This window comes from Sphaerodactylus townsendi, linkage group LG02 (assembly GCF_021028975.2).
Source record: "Sphaerodactylus townsendi isolate TG3544 linkage group LG02, MPM_Stown_v2.3, whole genome shotgun sequence".
In the NCBI taxonomy this organism is placed as follows: Eukaryota; Metazoa; Chordata; class Lepidosauria; order Squamata; family Sphaerodactylidae; genus Sphaerodactylus; species Sphaerodactylus townsendi.
This window is the reverse complement of record NC_059426.1, coordinates 164934305-164952274: the sequence shown is the minus strand read 5'-3', so window position 1 is coordinate 164952274 and position 17970 is coordinate 164934305. Positions and strand designations below refer to the sequence as shown.

Genomic DNA, 17970 nt, shown 5'->3' with positions numbered 1-17970 from the left:
CATTTCCATCCTAGCCAGCCATTTTAATCAGCACCCGAAGTCTGGGGAGACAGAGGCTGCCACTGAAGCACCTGATTTGAGAGAATTTCCCTAATAACTGTAATTTCAAGTGATTCGTCTGATGGGAAAGAGCCTCGTTTCTTTTCTTCACCTCCTCCCCCACTTTTGTCAAGGAAGAATAGAACAAGGAAATCAAAACCTGACGTAAAACTCCTGTGATCCACCCAAGCAGGCCTGTTTCTTGTGCGTTTGTTTCCAAACTCAGAGGGGGGGAAATGAGTCAAAGAAGCCTCTTTCCTTGGGCTAACAAGTGGCACTAATGATGACGGAAAGAGTGCCATTTCTTCCCTTCGTTTCCCTGCCTTTTGCCCTTAGTGGCTACCCGTAGTGCCTTTAATTGCCTAGCAAACTGAGGCCCGTTCTCCTATTGGTCAGAAATTTTGGCTGGAAGGATACTTTCCTTGAAAAGGCTATACCAAACAGGTTGGAAAACAGAAATGTTAAAGCTGGAAATGGTTCCAAGTGAAAACAAAGAGATGTAATAGTAAAGGTAGGGAAAAATGGATGCTGGTTTTGAAATGACAGTAAGAAAGAAAGAAAAACCTTGCCCCTAAAAGAAATCAATCAGCCTAGTAGGAAAGCTGGGAATTATCTGGCACAAACAGTAATCACATTCCTCTTCCGAGCTTTATGTAGTTTGTCTTTCTGTTTATGGAGGTGGGGAACAGAAAGCAGTGCATCATGGGAGAGTAGGGTTGCCCCACCTACCTCACAGGGTGTTTGTTGTGAGGGGGGAAGGGAAAGGAGTTTGTAAGCCCCTCTTCCTCTTCCTCTTCTTCTTCTTCTTCTTCTTCTTCTTCTTCTTCTTCCTCCAGCATGGGAAATGCCTAGGAATTTTAGGGATGGAATGTGGGAAGGGACATCTGCAGCACAGCTCCCACTACGACGACTGATCTCCACATGACGAAGAGGAAGAGAAGACTTGGTTTTTATACTCAGCTTTTCTGTACCTTTACGGATTGTCAAAACAGCTTACAATTGCCTTCCCTTCCTCTCCCCAAAACAGGCACCTTGTGAGGAAGATGGGGCTGCAAGAGTTCTGAGAGAACTGGGACTAGCCCAAGATCACCCTGAAGGCTTCATGTGCAGGAGCGGTGAAACAAACCCAGTTCTCCAGATTAGCGTCTGCTGCTCTTAACCACTACACCGAAGGAGAAAATGGCTGTTTTGGAAGGTGGACTCCAAGGCACTGTATCCTGCTAAGGCTCTCCACTTCCCAAACTCCACCTTCCATAGGATCCATCTCAAAAATCTCCAGGTATTTCCAAACCCAGAGCTAGCAACCCTAGTAAAACCGGGCCACAGCCCCATGTTAGACTTAGGCCCCTTCCGCACATGGAGAATAATGCACTTTCAATCCACTTTCAATATGCTTACCTTTAAGGCCTTACGCAGCCTGGGACCTTCGTACCTTCGGGTCCGTCTTACCCCATATGTCCCTGCAAGGCCTCTACGTTCGTCAGAGGCCAACTTGCTGGTTGTCCCTAGCCCCTCGATGATGTGGCTGGCCTCTACCCGGGCCAGGGCCTTTACAGCCCTGGCCCCTGCCTGGTGGAACACCTTACTACCAACTATCCGGGCCCTGCGAGATCTTGGAGAGTTCCGCAGGGCCTGTAAGACCGAATTGTTCCACTGGGCTTTTGGGGGGGCTGGCCGCTGATGTGCGCCCCTTTCCCCTTTCCCCTCCCCCTTTACACTCTGGGCCCCTTAATATTTATGGGGGCCCTCTGCTACCTTATTTTGTTTCTTCCCAGGGTGGCTTTATGAAGCTTTATGCTGGACGCCAATGTAATCTTGTTAATCTGCTGTTTTAATGGGGTTTTATTGTGTTGTTCACCGCCCAGAGCCCTTCGGGGGAGGGGCGGTATACAAAATCAATTATAAATAAATAAATAAATAAATAAATAAATAAATAAATAAATAAATAAATAAATATGTAACCTCTATCTGTGGATTCTGTGGGGCAGAACTTGAAAGGAGTTACAAAGAACTAAATTTAAAATAAAATGGTTTACGTCTCTTAATAGATAACGCTTTTTTAACATTAACATTTTACAGTCCTGCTAAGTTGCATTTCAAATCCTTATATTTACAGTCTACTGATAATGCCAAGTCCAATTCATCTTTGATGGTTGTCTTATGAAGACTTCAGATGCTTGGTGAACAGGATCCAAGATGATGAAGGTCCCCAAAAGAACTCCCATCAAACTACATACACAGAAAACCCTTAAACAAGGTGTTAAGAGCTCATACAGAAATAAATCAAGGTCCCAGCCTGGTAGCCTTGCTTCCTCCAACTTCACCAGTTTTTACAGCCTCCTGCTGCTTTGAGTGTCCACCCCTTTCTGGGTCAACCCATTCTGAACATAGGGGTCACAAATACACTTTGCAGCTGGATTTTACTGTGCAAAATAGTAGAATCCACTTGTAAACAATTGTGAAAGTGCACTATTCTGCATGTGCGGGAGGGGTCTTGGGGATGCGGTATCATCTAGTTTGGCCCGAAGTATGGCCCCTTCTGCACACGCAAAATAATGTGTTTTCAAACCACTTTCACAACTGTTTGCAGGTGGATTTTGCCATTCCGCACAGCTTCAAAGAGAACTGAAAGCAGTTTGAAAGTGCATTATTCTGCATGTGAGGAATGAGCCTATGTTCCAGAAGAATGTAGAAATCATGTCAATCATTGTTCTGACTTCCATTATCGGCTAGAACACTGGAAGAGGGGAGGAGTCTCTAAGCTACCAGACCAGAATACAGCTTACACATTTGACCTCCGATCTTCTCCATCTCGCAGGGCTTAAGAGTTCAATTTTTGTTTTATATAAACGAACACTGAGAATCTGAGGCTAGACAATGTTCACTATACGTACTGCGTAGCGTATCCAGAATTTGGGGGAAAACATGGACAACCAGGCCATATGGCAATCATTGCCAAGTGGCCTTCAACATTATCTCTCGGCATCAGTCCAATATCTGTAGTAATAAAAGGATAATAAAGCAGACCTCCTTCCCGGATTATTGTACAGATGATTGAGACAACATGTGTGAAGCACGCTGATCACCGAAAACACGATATAAATGCTAAATATTAATACATTCAACTAATTAGGATTCATTCAGGAAGGATAGTCAGGGAGATGCCTTTTTCTCTCTTCTTAGGTAAAGGCCCATCTAAGACCCCTTCCACACAGGTCAATAAACCCAGGCTAACCCATGTGGGGGGGAGAATTTCGCACAGATCCAGCTCCTAACACGAATCCGCCCCATGTTTTCCCCCACAACCCGGGTTTTTCAAGAATCGCACTATCAGCGATTTCTTCATTTGTAATGCAGGTTGCAGCTGCCAGTGAGCAAATGGCTGCCATGGGAAGCAATTGTTTCCCAGTTTTTAAAGGTCCTCCCCGTGCAGCTATGCAGCATGGGAGGCAAGGGTTTTTTTAAAGAAGGCCCAACGACAACCCGCATTGATTCTGCGGCCTCCGTTTGCTGCCAAATGGTTAAGAGTGATGAACTCTAATCTGGAGAATCAAATTAGATTCCTCACTCCCCCACATGAAGCTTGCTAAGGTAACCTTGAGAAGAAGAGTTTGGATTTATATCCCCCCTTTCTCTCCTGTAGGAGACTTAAAGGGGCTTACAATCTCCTTGCCCTTCCCCCCTCACAACAAACACCCTGTGAGATAGGTGGGGCTGAGATAGCTCCGAGAAGCTGTGACCAGCCCAAGGTCACCCAGCTGGCATGTGTGGGAGTGTACAGGCTAATCTGAATTCCTCAGATAAGCCTCCACAGCTCAGGCGGCAGAGCGGAGAATCAAACCCGGTTCCTCCAGATTAGACACACGAGCTCTTAACCTCCTACGCCACTGCTGTGTGAGCCAGTCACACAGTTCTCTCTGAACTCTCTCAGCTTCACCTGCCTCATAAGGTGCCTGCTGTGGGGTGGAGGGGGAAGGGAAGGTGATTGCAAACCACTTTCAGACTCCTTTAGGTAGAGAAAAGTGGGGTATAAAAACCAACTCTTCTTCTTCATCATCATCTTTTGAGTGCATCCTAATTATAAGCTTTAAAAAAAATATATTTATTGCTGAATTACAAAATAAAAAAAATAAAAGGCCAGTAACATTTGGGTTCTTATCCCACTAGGAAAAGAAAAACTTTGATCATTGCTCATAAACTCATTCTTCTTCTAACAACGGTGTTGTCCATCTCTATCTTCCCCAAATAAAGGACATTCCAGAAGAAAAAGAGTTTGGATTTACACCCCACCTTTCTCTCCTGTAAGGAGAATCAAGGTGGCCTACAAACTCCTTTCCCTGCCTCTCCCCACAACAGACACTATGAGGTAGGTAGGGCTGAGAGAGTTCTGAGAGAACTGTGACTAGCCCAAGGTCACCCAGCAGGAATGTAGGAGTGCGGAAACACATCTGGTTCACCAGATAAGCCACTCGGGTGGAGGAGTGGGGAATCAAACTCAGTTCTCCAGATTAGGATCCACCCGCTCTTAACCACTACACTATGTTGGTGGTGATTAAGTGAGCCAAGGTACCTATCTTCCCCATGTTACAAAAGCACCAATGTTCTGGAAAAGGGACCCCAGCAAGGCAGCATGTTAGAAATTATGGGATGCCTCACCATTCTGCATGTCTTCCTTGCGCAAGGACCATGCTAATCTTCTCAGTATCATTCCAGTTTTAGTATACGTGCTGCAGAAGCGAGCACATAATTTATACCTCCTATTGCAAGTCCTACCCTCTGCTGCCAGCAGGAATAGCTCTCTGACCTCCTCTAAGTGACAGCCTTTCAGATAGTGAAAGAGAGCAATTGTGTTCCTTCTCCATCTCCTCTTTTCCAGAATAAACGTTCCCATTCCCACAGCCTTTCCTCATAGGGTTTGGTCTCCAGGCTCCCGATCGTCTTCATCGCTCTCTGGTACCGATTAACCTCGCAGCAAAAGAAGCATATGCTACTAGCCCCGCCTTTTCGACAACTCCACACTAAACGTCGGCAAGTTGTCCGGCGAAATCAGCATCTCACGATCTGGCAATTCTGTTGAAAATGTCCATGTTGAATTTTCGTTTTCTTATTTTATTTTATTTTTACATTCGAAATCGATACCTACATGTAAGGATTTGTATTACTAAGGTGTCAGGCATTGACTGTATTATCTGGCTGTGTAGCAAATGAAAAAAATTAAATGACTTAATGCAAGTCAGTAATGTACGTTTTAGGGTTTGTGTGCATTTTTTAAATTTAGGGCCCCTTTATAACATTTCCTACAGGCCCTGCACTAGCTTAATCCGGCTTAATCTGTCTCTCTCCTGTAGGTTGGCAACTCTAATTTCTTGTGTCTTTTTTCCCCCATGCTGGTTTTTCTCCTCAAATGGTCCCAGAGCACCTCTGTTTGATCCCCTGGAACATGTACCTGTACCCAGAGCAGTAGCAAGGGGAGAAAGCGCCCGGTGCAACAGTGCACCCTCTGCCCCTGTCCCGGAACACCCCAGAACGCCCCAGAATGCCCCCACCAAACCCTCATTACACCCCCACAGGGGCGTGCACAGTGGTGGGATCCAAAAATTTTAGTAACAGGTTCCCATGATGGTGGGATTCAAACAGTGGTGTAGTGCCAATGGGGCTGGGCTGGGCACAACGGGGCGTGGCCGGGCATTCCAGGGGCGGGGCATTAATAATTTCTCTGTAAAAAACTCTTACTGTAAAAAAAAGTTCCTAATTTCCAGCTGGTATCTTTCTGTCCATAATTTAAACCCATTATAGCAAGTCCTATCGTCTACTGCCAACAGAAACAACTACTTCTCCTCTAATTGACTGCCTGTCAAATACTTAATACTTTCAAATGCTTCATTTTGTTTCTAGAAATCAAAAGAAGGATGCTTTCCTTAAACAAGGAACTTCACCATAGTACTAAAACATGTTTTTAAAACAGCCCAACAGGGAGAATTATCCCGTTTTCTACCTTCGCTAACCAGCCACATAGGAAACAACAGGACTTTATGATTTTTGGACCTCATGGAATTTCTAACGGAAAAGCAGACCCAATTAGTAACCCCCTCTCGGCACACACAAATAATTAGTAACCCACTCTCGGGAACTGGTGAGAACCTGCTGGATCCCACCTCTGGGCGTGCACCCGGTGCGTCACACACACACACAAACGCACACACTGCCTCCTTGGAGCTACAGCTCTGCCGGTACCTCTAATTTTTCCTAAATGGGGCAAACAGCTGCTCCCCAGACCTGGTTCGGATCAAGATAAGGGTGCAGGGGAGCAAATAACTAAGACACATTATTCTGATATCAGACTTTACAAGAGTTACTGTTGATTTACAGAAGAGCTCGCCCAGGGTCTCAGATGGTTCCCAATGATTAACTAGAAGCAAACCGCCAGCCCTACTGGGGGAGGGAGAACCGTGCGATGTGAATGCCGGAGCGGTGGTATTGATTTTTCTTCTTCTTCCCTGCATGGGCCTCTCTGCTCTCCTCTCCCCATCTTAATAGATTAAGAGTTTTTATAATGTCCATTTTTTTCATTTATAATCACACAGCACAGCGTTTTTGCGGTGGTGCCGTTCAGCCATCTTTATTGTGTGATTTATAGACTGGTTTGCGAAAACGGGACTGGAAAGCTATGGCAACCCGGCTCTCCCAGCTCCCCTTTTAAGTGTGATTATTAGATTTCATTAACGTCATTGATATACGGCATTTGCTAGCACCAGTTCTCGAGTCCGTAGTACAATCTACAGAGCAGGGCATTTATTTCATAGGAACATAAGAACACAAGAACTAGCCTGCTGGATCAGACCAGAGTCCATCTAGTCCAGCACTCTGCTACTCGCAGTGGTCCACCAGGTGCCTTTGGGAGCTCACGTGCAGGAGGTGAAAGCAATGGCCTTCTGCTGCTGCTGCTGCTCCCGAGCACCTGGTCTGCTAAGGCATTTGCAATCTGAGATCAAGGAGGATCAAGATTGGTAGCCATAGATTGACTTCTCCTCCATAAATCTGTCCAAGCCCCTTTTAAAGCTATCCAGGTTTGTGGCCATCACCACCTCCTGTGGCAGCATATTCCCAACACCCATCACACGTTGTGTAAAGAAGTGTTTCCTTTTATTAGTCCTAATTCTTCCCCCCAGCATTTTCAATGAATGCCCCCTGGTTCTAGTATTGTGAGAAAGAGAGAAAAATTTCTCTCTATCAACATTTTCTACCCCATGCATAATTTTATGGACTTCAATCATATCCCCCCTCAGACGCCTCCTCTCCAAACTAAAGAGTCCCAAACGCTGCAGCCTCTCCTCATAAGGAAGGTGCTCCAATCCTTCAATCATCCTCGTTGCCCTTCTCTGCACTTTTTCTATCTCTTCGATATCCTTTTTGAGATGTGGCGACCAGAACTGAACACATAACATAATCATATCTATCTATCTATCTATCTATCTATCTATCTATCTATCTATCTATCTATCTATCTATCTATCTATCTATCTATCTATCTATCTATCTATCTATCTATCTAACCATTGCAGGGGGTATGACTTGATGGCCCTTAGAATCTCTAACTCTATGATTCTATGCTTCTGTATCTTTCTATATCTGTCTATCATCTAAATGTCTGTCGATCTGTAAGTATGTCTGACTATCTTTTCAAAATCTGATGGAAAGTGGATCCTTTGCATTATTTACTGTCGAAATTCAGCCAGATCTGATGAAGATCCGTCTCACGCCCTGCCACTCTCTACCAGAGATGATCCCTGTTTCTGGTAGTCCGTTTAAGGTACAAGGAGTTTGTCAAGTTCAAGTTCAAAGTTCAAGTTCAAAGACCTTTATTAGGCATTAAAAGGAGTTTGTCATTGTGTGTGCGATGGGATCAGGCAATGATCTTTGCTAAGAAATTAGTACTCAAAAGAGTGGCCTTGGTTACCCTAGCATGAAGGTGTCAAACTCGCGGCCCTCCAGATATTATGGACTACAGTTCCCATTACCCCCTGCCAGCATGATGCAGGCAGTGGATGATGGGAACTGTAGTCCACAACATCTGGAGGGCCGCAAGTTTGACACCTGTGCCCTAGCACATCATTAGACACTGTGGTATTTTTAAAATCCTTGAACTTCCTCTCCTCAAGGACTGTCTTGTTCATGTATGAAAATTCAGTTGCAAAGAGCTGCTATAGCACAATGATTGTGCAATATTCAAATGGATGTTGATTTATCCCTTATTGTCATCTCTGAAATCCTGGAGGCTATGCCACCTTGTTCAGCATGCACTTCCCTGGCTTGGTTTGGTTTCCAGCTCAACAGGGAAAGCCCTGGTATGTCTGTTACGTCTGGTATGACCATGTGGATATTCCCCCTGCGTTCCAATTGGGATCGAACTCAGGGTGAGAGCAGAGCTTGGACTGCAGTACTGCAGCTTACCACTCTGCACCACAAAGCTCCAAGGTGCTACTGGACTTGAATCTAGCTGCATACCAGCAGTGGCAGAGCTACAAGGGGACAGGGGGTGCGCCGTTCACTGGGCACATGCCTGGGGTGGAAAATCGCCCCCATGCCCCTCCTCTGCAGCACCCCCCCTGCAGTGCCCCCACCCCCTTCCCACACTTACCTTAGTTCCTTTCCTTTTCCTAGAACTTTACTGTGAGTGGGGAGTTTCTTTTCACAGTACAGGCTAAAAACGGCCTGAGGAACTACAGTTCCCAGGAGACCTTGGGGCTCACAAGGTCTCCTGGGAAGTATAGTTCCCATCAGGCCGTTTTTAAGCCTGAACTGTGAAAAGGAACTCCCCACTCCCAGAAAAGTTCTAGGAAAAGGAAAGAAAGTAAGGTAGGGGGGGAAGAGGGTGCAGCGGGGGGGCATGGGGGTGGAAAATATAGACTGCACACCAGGTGCAGTTTGGCCCAGCTACACCTCTGCATACCAGCATGGCAACCCTCTGAAATGCTCTTCATGGTGGAACTGAGTTTCATTATCTAAGCAGCTCAGATTGTAATTAATAAGCCCTAATGGAACCCAGGCATTTTGCCGGGTGTCTTCATTTCGAGGTATGGGTACAAAGGCATCAGAAGGAAATAGTTACGGTAATTGATTATATTAATTAGCACCAATACAAGCTGGTATTGGACAGGGCCTTTTCTTTCAGTGGGCAAGTTCCCCATTCCTCTGCGGGGCACGCGTCTTCTAAAGGCCGCCTCTATCAGTGCTTTCTTTAGAAACCGAGGACGTGCTGTCTGAAAGCGCGGCCATCCAGTTCATCACCAGTTCCGGATCTATAGGGCCTTTTCATCTGAGCCACACCCAAACATCACTGGGGTTGATTGCTGCTAATGACAGCAATAGAGAGCTTTCCTTGGTGCCATTATTTCCATGTCTCATGAATGGATGGATATTCAATACATGAGCCAAAGCAGGATTGCACACGGTACTTTGTATTGTTAATACAGTGGCAGCAGTGGCGTAGGAGGCGTAGGAGGTTAAGAGCTTGTGTATGTAATCTGGAGGAACCGGGTTTGATTCTCCGCTCTGCTGCCTGAGCTGTGGAGGCTTATCTGGGGAATTCAGATTAGCCTGTGCACTCCCACACATGCCAGCTGGGTGACCTTGAGCTAGTCACAGCTTCTCGGAGCTCTCTCAGCCCCACCTACCTCACAGGGTGTTTGTTGTGAGGGGGGAAGGGCAAGGAGATTGTAAGCCCCTTTGAGTCTCCTTGCAGGAGAGAAAAAGAGGGTATAAATCCAAACTACTACTACTGCTCTTCTTCCTCTTCCTCTTCCTCTTCCTCTTCCTCTTCCTCTTCCTCTTCTTCTTCTTCTTCTTCTTCTTCTTCTTCTAATATAACAGCCTGGTCCCACTGAACACGTGTTCCTTATGCCAATTTGAGTTGTAGCCTCAATTTAGGAAAAGAGGAATCCTCAGTATCTCCAGGTGGGACAGATTAAGGTGCCTCGACCCCACCCCTGTGGCTTTCTATCCAGCTCCCAGGATAGCCCCCAATGAGAGGGTATTAGCAGAACTAGTAGGGTGAACTGATTTAGCATACGCAAACAGGACAGGGAAAACTCAGGTTTGAATCCCCATTCTGCCATGAAACTTGCTGAGTGACTGGTTGTTGGGGCTTTCCGGGCTGTGGGGCCGTGGTCTGGTAGATCTTGTTCCTAATGTTTCGCCTGCATCTGTGGCTGGCATCTTCAGAGGTGAATCACATAGAGAAGTGTGTTACAGGCGACTGGACATGGTGCGTAACACCTCTGAAGATGCCAGCCACAGATGCAGGCGAAACGTTAGGAACAAGATCTACCAGACCACGGCCCCACAGCTGGGAAAGCCCACAACAACCAGTTGAGTCCAGCCATGGAAACCTTCAACAGTACATTGCTGAGTGCAGGGACTTAGGTATAGATTTTTTTTATGGGGGGGGTTGGGGGCCCCCACCTGCCATTGGGGCGTGGCCATGCCTCCCCAATCCCCACCCCCAGCCTCAATGCTTATGAAAGCAGCTCTCCTGAGGCCGGGGACAGCAGACTCCCTTGCCCTCCCCTGCCCTCCCCTGCCCCCCACTAACTGGGGTCGCAGCCGGCAGCCCCTTCTGCCCTCCCCTCTGGGCAGAGGCGTAGCTAGGGAAAATGGAACCCGGTGAAAATCTGAGTTTTGCACACACACACACACACCCCATGGGCAACCACTGTGATGCTGGAATCCACCCCAAACAGCATCACCTTCAATGGTGTTTAAACTAGAGAGCCCAAATTCTCCTTTTAAATCTACCTTAAAGGGAGAATCTGGGGTCCCCAGTGAAAACAACATTGAAACAACATTGTGGTGGATTATCCCCCACCCTGAAACAGCATCACTTTCAATGTTTAAACTGGGGACCTCAGATTCTCCCTTTAAATCCATGCCAAAGGGGGTGGATTTAAAAGGAGAATCTGGGGAAATTTGGGGTGTGCCTGCTGTCAGGGGTGCAATTATTAAGCTAGCAGCACCAAACTTTCAGAGTATCTTTAGAAGACTCTCCTAATGATTCCACCCAGGTTTTGTGAAGTTTGGTTCAGGGGGTCGAAAGTTATTGGACCCTCAAAGGTGTAGCCCCCATCTTCTATTAGCTCTCATTGGAAACAATGGGGGATGGGGCACCCCTTTTGGGAGTCCATAGGTTTGGATCCTCTGGACCAAACTTCACAAAACCAGGGTGGTATCAGTAAGAGACTCTCCTGATGATACCTCCCAGGTTTAGTGAATTTTGGTTGAGGGGGTCCAAAGTTATGGACCCTCCAAAGTGTAGCCCCATCTCCTGTTAGCTCCCATTGGAAACAATGGGGGATGGGGCACCCCTTTTGGGAGTCCATAACTTTGGACTTCTTAAACCAAACTTCACCAAACCTGGGTATAATCATCAGGGGATTCTCCCAAAAAACCCCTGAAATTTTGGTGCTGCTAGTTTAAAAACTGCGCCCCCTGCAGGCCGAAAATTGACAAAACACTAAAAATTACAAAAAAACACCAACAGGGGGCGGAGCTTCGGACATGCAATGGCGGGGTTGAACCCGAGAACCTCCCCTTACCTACATCCTTGGCTGAGTGACCTTAAGTCTGCCAGTGACCCTTTCTGCAGAGGCCAAGTAGGGACATATGGGGTAATGCGGTCCCGAAGGTGAATGTTTTCCTGGAATGGAGATAGGAAAACCAGGTTCCGTACTGGGTGCTGGACAGCTGTTATGGGTCCATAGCTGGGCAAGAGTTAAAAAACTGACTTCAGCAACTTAAAACAAGCAACGGGTACCGTCCAACAAAGATGACCTGCACCCAGTCCCCTCTAAAATCAATGAAATTCAAGTGCACCTTGAAACGTTAGGAATTCCACTGAATTCCATGCAAATAGATTAATTTGCCTCTTGTTGAATTCCATTCACTGTCTCTTGGCTGAAATGAGTCATTAGCGATTCTGCCTCTCCGTATCTTTCTCCAGGAACACCAATAAGCCCATCCGCACTCCAGACCTTTGTACTCAACCCACATCCACAGATGTCCCAGTGAGATTCCAGGTCAAGACTCACATCCTCTCTGCGACGTTGCCAAACATGCGGGTTTTTTTCAACCTCACTGCTCCGCAACAGGTCCACTCGGAGGGAAAACAAGAGAATGTGCCGGGGGAACTCGATCGCTCGGTATTGTCTGAATTACATATGACGGAAGATATTCCAGGCACTCTGTAATTAGCCGGTGAGGAAAAGCATTTCTGATTCATTAGGTCAACTTTAATGGTTTCCTCATTAAAAGTTTTTGCTGTTAAGCTGACAGAAGCTAGAATTTAATAGTGGCTTCTAGCACTTTCTTTACGAGCAGATCTCTATTGAAACTGTCTTTATCACCTGAAGAGAGATTTTTAAATGGAAATTCCTCAGCCCTCAGCAACACAGATTGACCAGGGGCCTAGAGATAGGGTTGCCTCGGCTTTGATAAACGGGAACATGTGCTGTGACAAAGGTCATTCCTCATTACTGATGGTCAGGTGGGTTTTAAATGGGTTTCCTTGCCCATTTCTTTTCTTCCTCAGACTTAAATAGACATAACATAGAGGAGAAATGCAGTTTATAAACATGAATCTCTGCTCCAGGGAGGTGTTTCATCGTGGTGTAGCTGTCAGTCAGTCATGATTTTCACGCTTTTCCCACACGGATTTTCTTTGTAGAGATACCCTTTCCTTTCACAATCAAGGGATGACCCTTTCCCCACCATCAGTCATTCCCTACACATAACTTGGTCTGAGTTGAACTGACATATGGCAAACTCACTTGCTTGGAAGTTTCCTGAGGAAGCAAAAGTCTCATGTTTCCGAGCCACAGAACCCAACATGCCAGGCCAGTGGCAGAGCCACAAGGGGACGAGGGGGTGCACCGTGCACCGGGCACACACCTGGGGTGCTGAAAATTGCCCCCCTCCCCCTCCCCCCTCCCCCGTGGCACCCCCTTGCGCCACCCCCCACCCCCCTTCCCACACTTACCTTAGTTCCTTTCCTTTTCCTAGAACTTTTCCAGGCTTAAACAAAGGCCTGTTTATAGTACAGGCTGAGGAACTACAGTTCCCAGGAGACCTTGGGGTTCACAAGGTCTTCTGGGAAGTATAGTTCCCATCAGGCCGTTTTAAAGCTGAACTATGAATAGGCCTTTTTTTCAGCCTGAAAAAGTTCTAGGAAAAGGAAAGGAACTAAGGTAAATGTGGGAAGGGGGCGCCACGGGGGGCGCTGTGGGGGCGGAAAATATAGACTGTGCACCAGGCCCAGTTTGGCCCAGCTACGCCTCTGTGCCAGACCATCTTTGTTCTAGAATCCTTCACCTGGGTTCTAGTGCCTACCTAGCCCTGCTCTGCCCCTCATATTTGAAAGTAAAAATATTTATTTATTTATTTATTTATTTATTTATTTATTTATTTATTTATTTATTTATTTATTTATTTGACTTCTAACCTAACATAAAACTGATTAACAGCAATAAAATATATTTGAACTATAAATGTAACAAAGTACCATGTTCAATAACGCACAAAATAATGGTTTTGACAAAGGCAGCGCATAAAAATGTATGACAATTCTTATATTCGTTGAGGACTATATTCTAATGCGGAAGGATACAATTTTCTCAACCACTGCACCTCAATTGACCATACTAAGATCTTTTTCTGAGATGTCTTTAAGAACCACAGATGGCTAGTAGAAAGTGTGTTACCCTTTAAGATCTCTTTTATAGAGACCGAGAAAAGGAGTTGATTCACTCTGATACAACAGTGTGTGTTATATCCTATCACAGTTGACTTCTGGAAACCCCAACAAGGGGCAGAAGCAAAGCTGGTTTTTCAGCGCCCTGCTCTGCAGAGTTTTCTTTGGAGATCTCCCTTCCAAGTACCGACCCTGCTTAGCTTCCAAGACCTGACAAGATCAGGCTACAGTGCCAGTGGTGGCGAACCTTTGGCACTCCAGATGTTATGGACTACAATTCCCATCAGCCCCTGCCAGCATGGCCAATTGGGGTAGTTTGCCATTGCTTTCCCCAGCTATTCTTTACCCCCTAGCTATGTGCTAGGTCAGTGATTCTCAACCAGGGTTCCATGGTACCCTGGGGTACCATGAGCACGTCCCAGGGGTACCCTAACAATGCTACCGCCTGCCCCCCCCACCGGAATCAAATGGATTTTGAAGGGGTGGGGGGAGGGGGGTTTGGAAACCTCATGGGCTTCCTTTAAACAACATTTAAAACAGCATTATTTTATTTGCCTAAATGCGGTGTGGATGGGGGGTAGATTTAAAGGGAGCTTTCCCTTTAAATCCCCCCAAATCCATGCCGAATTTAGGCAAACAAACAACGCAGTTGTCAATGCTGCTTTCCCTCCCCTCCCCCTGCTTGCCACTCTCCCCACCTACAGGCCAAAAAAGGAAAAAACCCTTAAAAATGCAAAAAAAAATTCAAATGAACCTCAAGGGTACCTTGAGATACGAAGAGCAAGGTCAGGGATACCGCGACATCGAAAAGGTTGGGAAACACTGTGCTAGGCACTCACTTACTGACCAAGGAATGGATGGATGGATGGCTGAGTTGACCATGAGCCAGCTGCCAGGATATCTGACCCCCAGGGGACTCGAATTCCTGACCATGTGAGTGGCAGTGCAAGCACTTAACCACTACGCCACGTGGATCCTTTCGGATTCCACTTAATGTTCCTTAAAACCAGACGCTAAAATCTCTCCACACTGGCACTTCAATTGAGAGCACCTGTATGCTTCATCCCATTCAGCCACCCTAGGTTACACCCCTCCCCCTTTCCTTCAGGTATATCTCTTTTGTGCAAATGGAATAGCTTTTACCTTGAAATAATTTTTTTAAGCTATTCATTAACATCAGAAATGCAAAGCAAATTTCGCTAAGCCGATTACTGTTAACCGAGTAGCCGAGAGCTCTGTTCAAATTGACATGGGAGAAGAAAACACCTTTGATGCCCTCGGTAACAAGTCGCCGTCTGCTCTGGCAGAGTCTCGTGTTTCCTAATTACCTAATTCTGAAGGCATTAAAGTAATACTTGTGTGGAGTCACTCACCCAGAGCTCTCTTCCTCCTCTGGTTGGGGAAGACGTTCAGAGAAAGGGCTGATGGCAGCATATCAGGCAGAGAAAGTTGGAGATTGCCTGTGGAGCGGATCCTTGAACTGTGTGTGGCGTTCGCTGCTCCTGTTACAAGATAGGTGCTGAAATAGATATGCACTAATGATTTTATATGCTAGATTAATTTTAGACGTGAAATATGGACACATTTGCAGCAATCCAAGAGACAGGTTAAACCAACTGAGATAGAACAGTGTAAGAAAAGAGTATAAGAAGGGAAGAAGAGAAGAAGGTTGGATTTATATCCCACCTTTGCCTCCTGTAAGGAGAATCAAGGAAGCTTACAAACTTCTTTCCCCTCCTCTCCCCACAACAGATACTTTTGAGAGGTAGATGGGGTTGAGAAAGTTCTGACAGAACTGTGACTAGCCCAAGGTCACCCAGCAGGAATGTAAGAACATAAGAACGAGCCTGCTGGATCAGACTAGAGTCCATCTAGTCCAGCACTCTGCTACTCACAGTGGCCCACCAGATGCCTTTGAGAGCTCACATGCAGGATGTGAAAGCAATGACCTTTTGCTGCTGCTGCTTCCGAGCACCTGGTCTGCTAAGGCATTTGCAACCTCAGATCAAGGAGGATCAAGATTGGGAGCCATACATCGACTTCTCCTCCATAAATCTGTCCAAGCCACTTTTAAAGCTATCCAGGTTAGTGGCCATCACCACCTCCTGTGGCAGCATGTTCCAAAAGAACATAAGAACTAGCCTGCTGGATCAGACCAGAGTCCATCTAGTCCAGCACTCTGCTACTCGCAGTGGCCCACCAGGTGCCTTTGGGAGCTCAAGTACAGAATGTGAAAGCAATGGCCTGCTGCTGCTGCTGCTGCTGCTGCTCCTGAGCACCTGGTCTGCTAAGGCATTTGCAATCTGAGATCAAGGAGGATCAAGATTAGTAGCCATAGATCAACTTCTCCATAAATCTGTCAAAGCCCTTTTTAAAGCTACCCAGGTTAGTGGCCATCACCACCTCCAGTGGCAGCATATTCCAAACACCTGTGGCAGCATATTCCAAACTCCAATCGCGCGTTGCATGAAGAAATGTTTCCTTTTATTAGTCCTAATAACCAGAAGGGCACACTGCATCACAGGTGCAATCTAAAAGTGATAAAGGGTAACTCTAGGAATCACCAGAATCTCCATATTAAAACCATAGTGTTCCTGGTCATGGTACCCAGGAGTGGCATAACAACGTCAGCATCACCACCCACATTGTGCTCACCACCCCTGTCCCAGTCCTGAACCCTCCTTCCGATTTCCAAGCTCATCCTGGCAACTCTACTGGTGAGGCAGGCTGTAGAGACAGTGACTTGCCCAAGACCATCCAGTGAACTTTTTCTGTGCTTCAGCTTAGATTTGAATGGATGCTTATCCTGCTTCTGTAGTCATGAGCAAACAGAAGGTAGCTCTTGGTAACCCCTTGGCCAGCTAAGATCTTCTGGTTCCATTCCTGTTTGCAGTATTAAAGACCTAAATGTGGTCAGAGGAATGCTGATGGGCAAGAATCAAGGATTAGTGTGAATCAAGGGTGGTGTGATTGGTGTTTGGAATATGCTGCCACAGGAGGTGGTGATGGCCACTAACCTGGATAGCTTTAAAAGGGGCTTGGACAGATTTATGGAGGAGAAGTCGATCTATGGCTACCAATCTTGATCCTCCTTGATCTCAGATTGCAAATGCCTTAGCAGACCAGGTGCTCAGGAGCAGCAGCAGCAGAAGGCCATTGCTTTCACATCCTGCATGTGAGCTCCCAAAGGCACCTGGTGGGCCACTGTGAGTAGCAGAGTGCTGGACTAGATCGACTCTGGTCTGATCCAGCAGGCTAGTTCTTATGTTCTTATGTTCTCATGTTCACAAACCACAAGCTTGTGGCTCAAGGTCCTGGAACTAGCAGATACAGTATTCGCTCAAGAAGTTGTTGATTGTAATTTACTGCAGTTTTTTTTATTTCTGACCCCTTCCACACATGCAGAATAATGCACTTTCAATCCCCTTTCAATGCACTTTGCAGCTGTGCAGAATAGCAAAATCCATTTGCAAACAATTGTGAAAGTGGACCGAAAGTGCATTATTCTGCATGTGCGGAAGGAGCCTCAGTTTATTGTACTTTGTTTTGGTTTGCTTTCTTGACAGTGTAAAATAGGGCAAAAAAAATTCTAAATAAAATACAAGCCCGTTTAAATTGTCCAAGTATAATTGACAAGCCCTTAGGACAGAAAAAACAACAACCCACCAGTTAAAAGAAAACCTCACTACATAAAAGCATATAAAAACATACAAAGTGGAATTAAACATGTTTTGCCATTCCATAATTCTGAAAATCACGCAGCTCAAATTAAATCAGATTAACTAAATCCTAGCTTCCAGGCTAAACCCAGAGTAATCACAAATGAAATCTTTCAAAAGCACTGCTGTTTTCGGGGAGAGAACCAACTAATAAGCTAATAATTATAAGTTGCAAGCAGTTCATTCTCCAGTTACATAATATTGAATGCATATGGTGCATCATACCAACATCTCGTTGTACCCAAGTTTAGATGGTCAGTCAAACAGAGGTCGATTCCCCATGGTCAATTTATCGCGTGATACATGAAAAAACACAGTTTAAGCAAGAGCTCCCCACTGCTTAAGTGCTGAACATGGATTCATCCCGGTTCTGGCACATGCTCCCCCCCCTTTAACCCATGTTTGTTCAGAACCTGCATTGAAGTGCACCTTTTTTCCCCCAATCAAGCTCTGAAGCCAGATCGGCGGGGA

At 46.0% G+C, this 17970-nt stretch overlaps 1 non-coding gene across 1 annotated transcript; it reads right to left on the bottom strand.

Annotated features, from left to right (window-relative positions):
* Window positions 1-4675: 4675 nt before the first annotated feature.
* Window positions 4676-4782, bottom strand: LOC125427604. The gene has a single exon (XR_007243721.1). It is a non-coding gene; the product is annotated as a U6 spliceosomal RNA (small nuclear RNA).
* Window positions 4783-17970: the final 13188 nt, after the last annotated feature.